The following is an 11,552-nucleotide window of genomic DNA, read 5'->3' on the forward strand; positions in this document are numbered from 1 at the left end:
TGCCAAACCCTGCTTCCTAGAACCCTTTCAGGCCCTCACAGTACGAGGTTAGTAAATATTTATTGAATGTGCATTGAAGTTTGAAATCACTGTCATTTAACACTGGTTCGTTATACAGTAGAGAAACTGAGGTCCACTGAGGAAGTGACTGCTGCAGAGTTGTAAGGAGCAGGGCCAGGGCCAGGATAAAATCTCAGATCTGAGTCCCAATCACTTTCCTTCAGCTCCGCCCAAAGCAATTCTTTAGAAAAAAAACATTTCCTGCTTATGAATATTCGGTTTCGGGGGCCTGGCCAGGTTGGGGGCTGTTGGTAATTCCGTTCCCACTTAGTAGGCACCCTTGTCCCCAAGGGTTAAGGGCCTGCCTTTGGGGGGGGGGGGCCGAGCGTCGAACCGAACTCGGGGCAGTGTCCCGGCCGGCCGGGGCCGCAGGGAGGAGCCGAGTACCGCCAGCGGAGGTGCGGGCGGCTCGCCCAAGGTCACCCGGGCGGGGCCCGGAGGGGCCAGGCTCGCGGGGCGCCAGGGAGCTGGAGGCGTCGGCGCGTCCTCGAGGTGGATGGGCACCCCTCTCCTTCACCCTGTAAATCAGGGTTGACGTTAATGGCTCCTTCTCCCGAATTTGGAGCACCTAACCTAAAGAGCGCGAGCAGGCCAGATCGGCCGCGTGGCCCGTTTCCATGTGCTCCACCTGCGAACGCTCTGACGTGCTGGCCCTTTAAGACACCTCCCCCTCTTCACCCACCCATCTCTCCTACCCCTCTCAATGCCCTCCCTCCCGAATTGCATCAGGCACGTGCTCGCCCCCGTCCGGTCAGAGCACCCCTCACCCCCAGCCCGGGAGGTGCTCCGAGGAATTGGAGGCGAGGGGCGGGGTGAGGGGCGGGGCCGCGGGGCTGTGTGCGCNCGCCGTGACTTCGTGGAGGCCCCTCCGCCCAAGGTGAACCCGTGGACTAAGAACGCGCTGCCGCCGGTCCTGGCCACGGTGAACGGACAGTCCCCTCCAGGTGGGTCTCCCTGTTTGCTATCTTGTGTCCAGGGACCTCTTCCGGGGACTTGGGCGTCCCCTCCCCCAGCGGCCTTCAGGGCCCGGGGGTCCGCCACTGGTCGTGGTGACTCGGGATTTTTTCTTTTTAATTGTTTCTTGGGTCGCCATGCTCTCCTTCCCGACATACTAGGGAAGCTGCCCCTGCCGGAGGGCCCAGCCCCCGGGAGCCCACGGCCACCGCCTGGGCCTCAGCGGTTAGTGGGCAACGGCGTGGTCCGGGCCTACCTCGCCAGGAGAGGGTGGGCGCTGGTTTTGGTGAAAAGGGGCCACCCGCCCTCCCGCGTGTTGGGTGTCGAAGACTGTTTCTAGCCTAACCCCTTCTTGGGAAGCCCCTCTTTCCACCCCGCCCCACACTCCCCGTTTTGGTAGCGTAGCGATCGTCCCCATGTTGTAAATGTTTAATGAGCATATGTCATGGGCAGCGAAGCGCCGGGTGATGAGTTCATATCGACCACACGGATTCGGGATTTAAAAGTTGAAAGTTTTGTTTTCTGCTAGATGATTATAGGCGGTACAATCGCCATTGGTGACGGGTTGAGGGGTCGGTTACGGGGAGAATGATGAGAAGAGGAAACCCAACGTGTCATTGAATTCGGTGGTTTCCCTTCCCGATCCCGGGGACCTTCCGCCTCGAGAGGGAGCCGGATGGCGAGTGTGCGGGGATCCAGTTGGGGGTTGGCGGAAAATGTGAGGCGAGGAAAGGGACATGCGGCGACACGAGGGGCGTGTGGCGGCGGGGGAGGGAGTGGCCGGGCTGGGCGGGCGGGGGNTGGAAGGCGGGTGCGGGCCGGCGGCGCGGCGCGGCCCGGACTGTGCGTGTGCGCGAGTGTGAGTGCGCGGCCCCCCTTCCCGGCATTCCTCCGCAGCCGGGACAACGTGGTGCCTCCCCGCGCGGGGAGCGGCATGTGACCGCCGGCCGGCGCTCCCCGCGCCCTCCCTCTCCCTGCTCGGATTTTCGGTCCCGAGGACCCGGCCCCCTGGGAGATCCCAGCGGAGCCGTGTCAGCGTGGGGGCGGGGGAGGCGGTGCAGAATTTGGAGGCTAGTCTCGGCCTCCCTTTGCCGAGACTCCTCGCCGGATTGGGTGGGGGGCGCGCCCTGCCGCCTCCCTTTGCCGGCGTGTAGAAGCACAGCGGATGTGTTTTGAGTCCTGTTGAAGTGGACCAGTATCCAAACTCGCTTGTAGCTATAATGACGGTCTCTGGCCGAAGCCTTAGTGCTTTTTAAATACTCCACTTGCTACAGTGGTTGAGGCTGACTGGTTTAAACCATCAAAATGGGGAAAGTTGAAGAGGGAGCTTAATGCCTTCACGTTCAAGGGATTAGAATCACCCTTAGTCCTAGGGAAACCAGAACAGCCAATTCTGAAGATGACATGTTGCAATTTTTATTTCTTTTAAGGTTGCTTCATTTGGAGGAGGGGACATTCGGGGTTTACTAATAATACCTCAAACTGCGTTCTCTTCCTTCTGCCCTCTCTTCCCCCCTTTCCCTTCCAGAACCCTCTTATGCAAAGGGCAGTGCTGAAACCTCCCATTTTCTTGCATATCCCTCCGGATCCACCCACAGAGGGAGGGAAAGCAACTTTTAAGACACTCTTTGGCCCTCCCCCCTCTTTAAACTCAAAGGGGTATAATCATCCCCAGGAGAGAGCACTCTTCAGAAGTTTAAATGGGGCTACTCACCCTGGCTGCTGCTGCTTAGCTAATGGTGAACCTGCCTTGTGGGTTTTAAATCAGCCATGACATCAGGTGGTATTGGGTGCCTGAGCTGGCATTTTGTGCAAGTGCAGGGGCCCTTGGTAGGGTGCGTCACTGGGGTTATTGATCGTGGGAAGAAGACAGCTTGGCTGGCATCTTGCCTTTCCCTGGAGTGGAGAAGCCAACTTGCTTTAAGTGCCGAAAGCAAAATTCTGAGTCTGGTAGTTTTGCTCTGTTCTTGTTTTTCTGGACTCTTTAAGGCAAGAAAGTGTTTTGTTTACTCGTCGGTTTTTGAACCTTTGGACTTGTCTTTGACAGACTAACTCTCAATTCAGTAGCTTCTCTGTGTGAATCTGTTGTTAGGGCTTGGATGCTTTTTGAGGGAGAATTTTGTGATTGAATTGTCTGTATGGTTAGAGGGTGGCCCCTTTGGAGTCAGCCTGGACCGCTAAGGCCATTCTTCAGCCCTGATTTTATTTGCAGCTTGGACAGGCTTAAATGTGACACCAGTGTAGTGGCAGTGTGGTCTTGGTAAATTGTGTGTTCTGTGATGCATATGTTTTTGGGAGTCTACAGAAATGAGTGCCTCATAAGCAAAGCTAAAAGCTTTCCAAAGCTTGCTGCAAATGCCTATTTTTAGCCCTCCTTTTGGCTCAGATGCTAGTGTTTTAGTTCTTTAAGGGACACATGCAGTAACTAGTAATAAAAGATGTTTTTCAATATCCCCCTTTCTTGTGCTGTTTTCTATTCTGGTTTAAGCTTCTACATCTTACATTTGTAGTTTTCAAGTCAGGATTTGCATTTTGGCTCTTTGTATTTCCTTCCCTTCTAGAATATTTTGAAGCTATTTAAAATTTTTTCCTTCTTCTAGCTGCAGCTTTTCTGAATATGAGAGAAGCAGGATGGGAAATGATACATGCATTGAACAAGCAAAGGTTCTGGGATTAAATGTCAGCTCTCCCACTTGCTAGTTGTGCCTCCTTGGGCAAGTTACTTAGCCATTATGTGTCTGAGCTTCTCTGTTTGTATAAGAAGGATTAAATTATGATTTATTTTGACTCTTGGGATTCTGATCATTCACTGTGGTGATAGCCCAGAGCCTGGGAGACTGGGAGACTATGGGGCTTTCCAGGATTTTTTCTGGGTCTCCGTTTTTTCCACCTGTAAGATACGGGGGAGGGGGTGGACAATGCAGTACTTTCCTTTTCTGGTGTTGTGTCACTAGTCCATGAAATGTATGGGATCCATCTCCTTAAAAATGGAGTTTTGCTTATCCACAGACACAAAGGGCATGTGTGGATAATGGTAAAGGTTGCTGATCCAAAGAATTGGCTCTTTTTGCTTTGGAATGTGGTATGATGAATGTTTTAAAAATAAATTTTAATTTGTTTATTTGCCTTTCGTTAAAAGCTACCTTTGGGAGAGTGCACATGTGCTCTCAGGGCTGTGGGGAGAGGCTGTAACTGAACTTAAGTTTGCTTTGCTAATGCACGTGCAGTGGGTTGAGACTTGAATGTGTCGTCACGACAAGCTTCTACCCACCCCAGCAGGGGGAATCAGTGGGTTGGTTGTGTGGCACCTCCAACTCCATGTAATAAGAAAATTAAGTAGTGCTATGGTCTTTTTCTTAACTTTAAAGGAAAGTCTAGGCAGGCTGTCAGCCTTGAGTATTTATGTTCTGGGCATCACTTTTTGTGTATGTTCCTTTGAAGTGTAGCCAACTGATCGTACAAAATAAAAGACTTATAAAATCCCAGCTAACCCAGGTCAACTCCAGGGATTCTCCACCCCACCGACCTGGCCCCAAATATACCTCTACTCTCTTTCTCTACTTTGCTTCCTAGGTTTAGGCCCTTGCCTAGATTCCTCCTTGTTGCACTAGGGTGGGGCATCTCTGTGGATCTGGAGTATCACTTTTCATTGTGGCATCAGAGCCACTCCAGACCCTGGCCTCTTCCCTCTCCACCTTGAGAAGTGGACTGGGAGGAAGCAAGAACTCTCTTTGCCTTGGAATCATACAGTCTGATATTTTGAGTCTCAGCCTCACTTGTTTTGCTGCTGCTGCTGCTGGTTTTTTAAATTGAGGTATAATGGACATATTCGTTTCCAGTATGCAACATAATGATTTGATATTTGTATATATTGAGCTTTGCTTCTAACTTGCTGTGCAATCTTGGGTGAATTACTCAGCCTCTCTGAGCCACTATTTTCTCATCCTCAAAATGAGAATATTGATAATTAACTATTTCTGAGAGTTGTAAGAATTAAAGAAGATAAAGTTTATAAAGCCCTTAGTATGATGCCAGGCACAGACCATCTAATAAGTGGTCTATCCAGTAACTGCTGTTTAAAAATTTTTATAATAAGTGATGACCATTATTAAGTGTGTTCATTCCACTTCTGATTCTGCTGCTGACTAGCTGTGTGGATACCAGCCACCCACCCCCATGCTTTCTCTGCCTCTGTTTCTTCATCTGAAAATGAGGGAATCTGATTAGGTCTAGATACCTTGAAAGTATTTTTAGTGTCAAAAAACCCTTTTTTTTTTTTTTCTTTTTTTCAAGAAACCCTTTCCCCAGAAAGAAAGAAACCAACACAGAGCTTTTTATATGTGTGCATGTATATCTGTTGTAGTGGTTAACAACTCCAGTTTTGAATCCCAAGTTCTGAGGAGAGGGCTAGACTCTGCTGGCTCCTCAAAGCTCGGTGGATTACTTGGGGTGCATAGCAGACGTTGTGGAGCAGGCAGACATCATGCGCCTTGCGGTACCATAATAGAAAACACACGGCACTGCTTAATGAAAATTTCCCCCCACCAAAGAAGAACTGAACCCGCCCTAGAACCGTGGATGTGTAGACACAGAGGAACAGATTGATTGACCATGAGGTAGCAGTTATCTAGTTTTTGAAAGGGGAGCAATTCTACAGGACAAACTATCAATAAATAACCTTTTTAAAAAGGGGAACTGTTACAGACAAAAAGATGTGATTCATCAGTCAGATGCATTGCGTGGATCCTGATTTGAAACAGTTTCAAGAAGATATTTTGGTGACAAGTGAGGACATCTGATCACTTTAGATGACTATGAGGGACTTACTTGTCAAGGGTGATGAGCTCTGTAACTGTGTATTATGCACCCTTGGCTACAGACTGCTAGGTTAGCCTCCATAAATGAGGGTTTAAAGCTGTTTTCCTGCAGTTCAAATTCCTTTCTCTTCTAAAGAAAGCACAGCAGACCCTCTGAAGGGGAGGTGGGGGTGGGGCATTTGAGTTTTCTACTCTGAGAAGTGAGTGCCTGCTGGGGAAGGAGAGTCCTGCCCATTCAGGCTAGGGGTGGTCTCAGCAGACTGAACCCTGAACCTCCTGAGGGGTGGAGTCTCCTGGCCGACCCACCCACTGTGTGCTGTGGGACCTAGGCTAGAGTGAGCATTTTAGAGCTGTTACTCAGCACTCATTCCCTCTCAAAGGGAGGCGGGCAGGGAGAGGAGGAGGAGCAGGCCTGAAACCACAAAAAACTCTTTAAAATGGAGAGCTTGGCAGATGGGAGTGCCCCTGTTAGCAAAATCCCGAGACAAGCTCACAAAGAGGGTAATTAGGGTGCTGGGGCCTTGAGAGGGCTTACAGGTGCCTCAGTCTGGGCACACAAACACCCCTGGCTAGTCCAGAGTTACCTGATAGAGTGGTCAGGAGAGGGGACAGCCTTACCTTGCTGGGGCTTCATGAAAGGAAGTAAGTTTTGGGGCACTCGCTAATGAAAGCATAGGAAAGAGCCAGGTGAAAGAGCAGAGGGATAGGTGATTTGAATCTGAACAGGGGCAGAGTACCTGTGTCTTTTTTCACTTGGTGACCTTAGCTTGCCTAACCTCTATTTTTCTTCTACACAGAATGGGACTAATCTCCTTGCTGAGATTGTTTTGAGGATCAGATTAATCCAAGTCTGGGATAGCCTAGTTCATTAGTTAAAATGTCCCACACAGCTGTAAGTGATTTATGTACCAGAAGGTGCGTTCCAAAGCCAGGTCTATGTGCAGTGGTTTCAGTGATTTCTTCTGATGAGTTATTCGTGACTTTCCTAACTGAGTATGGATGATTAGGAGTTAGCTTAATTTTCAGGTAACGCTGTTTGTAGAAGTTACCAGGGCCTTTTGGCCGCCTTGTGGCAGATAGCCTAGGGTGGCTCCCTGAGGGGTTTTCTGAGAATTACAGGGACAGTCTTGACATGTTATCTTTCTTTTGGCTGTACTTTGGACTGGCAAAGCTGTAGGTGTGGAGTGTGAGGATTGTGGGCCTTTATTGATGAATTTAGTAAAGCCAGCCATCTAAATCTGTCACATGTAGTGAGGGGCTTCTCCACCTCAGTATGAGGTACTGTTAGTAGACCCAGATGACCCCCTCCATCAGAGGCCTTGTTTATAGGGCACTTTGTAATAACCCTCCATACTTGTGGTAACCACCTTATCCTCCAGACATGCATTCCAGTAATTCAAGGTAGGCTTTTCTCTTCTGTACTTGAAAATGAAGTTGCAACCCTCTCAGAGGAGCTGAAGTCCCACCATGGCCAGGAGCCTTCTGGATGAACCGTCCACCTGGGCTCTGTATGGTCTTTGCTCTCCTTTTTGCGTACACCGGCTTATTTAAACTCCTGATGATCCCAAGATCATTAATAGTGATATCAGACTTACCATTCACTGGGTCCTTCACACGTTCTAGCCCATATAATCTGCTAAGAAGGTTGCGTTTTTATTCCAGTTTCACAGATGAGGAAAGTGGGATTCAGAAATTAGTAAAGAACTATCCTCTTAATTGCTAGGATTAAGAGTTTTAGGGTCATCCTTGCCACCTCATGTTTAATTTACCAGTATATCCTTTTGGCTCCTAAAAACTGGGTCCAAAGCTAAATAAACACTTCTTACCACCTCTTTTTTGCCAGCCTGGTCCATACAACATGGCTTCTCGCCTAGATTGCTGCAGCAGTCTCCTATCTGGTCTCCTGTCACTCTTGCTCAAGATCCTCTCATGGCTTCTCATCATGGAATAAAATTCCAAGTCCTTTGAGTATCCTCTAAGACCCCACTTGTTATGGCTGCCCACACCACCCAATCCTCCCATGCTCTAGCCTTATCTTCCACCACTTTTCCCTTCCAACAGCCTTGCACCTTGCTTTTTCTAGAGTATGTTGTGTATTCTCTGCTTTAGGGCTTTAATTCTGGAATGCTCTTTCCTCAGCCACGTGGCTCCTACTGTCACTCTCTTCAGGTTCCTGTTCAAGTAACACTGTGATGGAGAGGCCTTCCCAGACCACCCTGTATAAAATAGCAGGCCTCCATCCCGTACCCTGGATCCCCATTCTTCCTACCCTGCTTCGTTTTTCTTCTTAAACCCTTAATCACCATTGAGTCAGGGGCTTGGATATTTGGCTACTGTTGTATTCCCTGCATCTACAACATGCCTGGCACATAGTAGGCAGCTCAGGAGCTCAGGCAACACTTAATTAGTGAATGATTGGATGGATCTCATACTTTGACAGCCTCACAGAGCACATTTCGAGTTTGGCAGAGAAGATACCACAGTGAATAACAGATCTGCACTGGGAAAGAAGCATATGCACTCACAATCGAGTATGGAAGGTGCTGTGTAAGAAGATGGTGGGATTCTCTGGGAGTGTAGGAGGGTCACCCAAGTCAGTCTAGGTCAGAAAATTCTTTCTGGAGGAAGCAGTAGCTAAGTCACTTGAAATGGGAAGGCTAGGTAGGAGTTAAACTTGAGAAAAAGCCTAGAAAGAAAGCTCATTCTTGGTAGAGCAGAGGCTTTGGGGTTCAGGGAATTGAGTAAATTCCCTGTGCCTGTACTCTAGATGACTTAGACAAGTTGTGATTTTAACTGGAAGGCAGTGGAAAGCCGTTAAAATTTTTATTTTATTTCTTATAGGAACCAGAGAACAGCTTATTTTTTATTTTTTTACTGTTTATTTTTGAGAGAGAGAGAGCGAGCATGCGTGTGCAAGCAGGAAAGGAGCAGAGACTGAGACACAGGATCCCAAGCAGGCTCCAGGCGCTGAGCTGTCAGCACAGAGCCTGACATGGGACTCAAACTCACGAGTCACGAGATCATGACCTGAGCCAAAGTTTGACGCTCAACCGACTGAGCCAACCAGGCGCCCTGGAAAGCCATTAAAGAGTTTAAATGAGAGAGTGGCATGGTCTGATTCTTTCTTTTGAAAGATTACTCTGGCCACATGAGAACCTCTTAAGAATACATGGTTTGGGGTTTCCTGTCTGATCCTTTGGGGCAAGGTTCCCAGATTAAAAAGGGAGCAGATTTCCAAGTCATTCCTGAAGTGTTGGGCAATTATCAGCTGTCTTCCTTTAGGCGTAGAGAGCAGCTCCAGTTTATGGGATTTCTCTGACCTTTCAGAAGGCCGCAGTAGCTGGAATGCATCTCAGTTGCCGGAAGAAGCACAGTTTCTGATGTACTGGCCTAAGCTGAGCTCATGCTTGAGCCTCCAGCCTGCTTGACACTGATGGAGCAGGCGAAGCAGAAAGAGGAGGAAGTCCTAGAAGTAGTGGCAGGGGATAAGCTTGCAGGTGGCGTGGCAACTCCCACCCCCACCAGGGGAGGCGCCTGTGTGGCAGGACTTCCTAGACTCACTAGGCCGCCTGCTGTCAGCTGCTCTGCAGCCTGGCTCTGCAGGCTTTTCCACAGATAGCCGCGTGCACAGGGTTTCTTTTAGAGCCACCTCTCCTCAGCTTAATTCAGTTGTTTTTAGACTTGTGCTGGGACTACTGGTTCCGCATTTGCCCACAAATAGGCTGCTATAGTGAGTCCCTGAGAATGCAGGGCTCTGTAGTCAGGCTCACCCAGCCCAGTGCTCAGGCTCAACTCTCTCCCCATTGCTGTGCTCTCAGGGGCTGGGATTTCCTTTCCCTTTTTTTGTAAGAGGAAGGAATATGTAGAACTGGAAGGGACCCCAGAGGTCATTGAATCTAAACCCCTTGTTTACAGGTTGTGTACCTCAAGCCTAGAAAGGAAATGGGAGTTGCTCAAGATCACAGTTCAGAGAAAGGCAGAGACTTGAATCCAAGCCTCTTGGCTCCTACTCCAGTTCAGTTTTCACTCCACCTCTGGAGAAAGAAGTAGAATGGGGTGGTTGAACATTGCCTTTGGAGTCCGTCAAGCACAGTTTGAGTTAGCTCCAGCCACTTAGCAACTGAGTGCCCTCGGACAGGTTGGTAACTTTTAGGCTTCAGTAAATGGTGTTATATCTGGAGTCTTCATGTGCTACAGTCACTGCTGAAAATGAGGTAGTTGAACATGAGAGCTTAGCCGGAGCCTGGCAGATAATAAGAAGTTATAGTTCTGAGAGTGTTGAGGATTTGGTTTTGACCTAAGTCTTTTGCACACAGAGCTCAGTAGCCAAAGCCAGCCTTTCTTTGTCTTCCTGGATCCCCGGCCCCTTGATCCCTTCTCTTTGGTCCTGAGCATACACGGGAAGGCAGCCCATGCTATTTCTTAGAGTCAGCTCTTCAGACCTTGTCTTGGGCTGTCAGGCAACTCTGTGGTAGAGGGGGATTAAAGAGTCACTGGGGGGTTATAAGCCTGTAGCAGGAAGCCCACATTGTGGTGCTTAGGAGTGCACTAGCAATAGAATGTCAGAGAGAAATGGACTTACATGCTTTGCAGTGAAATCCCCCCCACCCATCTTTGATGTCTTTCTCCAGCCTTAGGGGTGTATGGAGGAGCAGAGGCCTCTGCTTTTCCTGTTCTCTGTGTATGTATTAACAGCAGCATGAGGAAGAGATACTAATTTTGTACATGGAATAGCCTGGCTTAGGTTTTCCCCGAAGTGGAGCTGAGTGTAGGGGTAGAGTTTGGACAAGGTGAGAGCAGAGTTGGGTGTGGGAAGCTGGATGCTGCTGCTGGGGAATGTGGGAGGGAGACAGGAAGTCAGGAAAACACAGAGGAGGCGGAGCTCACTGGGATGCATGCACCTTTCTATGAGGATGAAGGAACTAGGATTATTTTCCCCAAAGAATCAGAGCTTGGGGTGGGTGGAAATGCTGGCTGTTCTGAAATATAGCATTTGAATAGACCTACTTCCTTTGGCCCTATGGCTAGAGCTCTGATGGCAGGTGGGAGGTAGAGGGTCAAGCAGTAACTTTGAGCAGTGCCCCAGTATGGGTTCGGCTGCTACATAGGAGGTACTGAGTTTCTTGATATGATAATAATTAAACCGGTTGGATGGTGATGTGCTCTCTCTGCAGCTGCAAATCTGCAAAGTGCTTGCCCAGATTTGTTCATTCAGAAATTTTTGAGTACTTGTAGGTGTCAGGCCCTGAAATTCACCATGGGTAGACAATTAGGTGCTGTCATGATGGGACTTAGATCCTAAAAGGCAGAAGTCACAAATGGGCATTCCTTATCTTACGTTCTCAGGCCCAGTCCAGCCTGCTGACAGGTTTTGATTGGTCTTGCATTTTAAAAAGAGTTTAAAGTAATCACCTATATTTTAAAACCAAGAAAATTTATCTGGAAACCTAGAAATTTGGAGGGGTAGACTCCATATGCAAAGAAACAAACAAAACCCGTTGAATTTTGCTTGTACTTTAAATAGATGAATAACATGGCATGTGAATTACATCAGTAAACCTGTTATGGGGCACCTGTGGCTCAGTTGGTTTTGCATCTGACTCTTGGTTTTGGCTCAGGTCATGATCTTGCAGTTTGTGAGATTGAGCCCTGAATCAGGCTTTGTGCTCTGTGCTAACAGTGCAGAGCCTGCTTGGGACCCTCTCTCTCTGCAACCCCCCC

At 48.8% G+C, this 11,552-nt stretch overlaps 1 protein-coding gene across 1 annotated transcript in view; it reads left to right on the top strand.

Annotated features, from left to right (window-relative positions):
• Window positions 1-906: 906 nt before the first annotated feature.
• The window catches only part of LARP1 (La ribonucleoprotein 1, translational regulator), a 55,662-nt gene continuing 45,016 nt past the window's right edge, over window positions 907-11,552 (top strand). Inside the window, exon 1 of the mRNA XM_077780776.1 lies at window positions 907-1,004. The gene's annotated coding sequence lies outside the window, so the exon portion shown is untranslated. The remainder of the gene's footprint in view (window positions 1,005-11,552) is intronic.

The sequence above is a fragment of the Crocuta crocuta genome, unplaced genomic scaffold (assembly GCF_008692635.1).
Source record: "Crocuta crocuta isolate KB4526 unplaced genomic scaffold, BGI_CrCroc_1.0 scaffold343, whole genome shotgun sequence".
Lineage (NCBI taxonomy): Eukaryota > Metazoa > Chordata > Mammalia > Carnivora > Hyaenidae > Crocuta > Crocuta crocuta.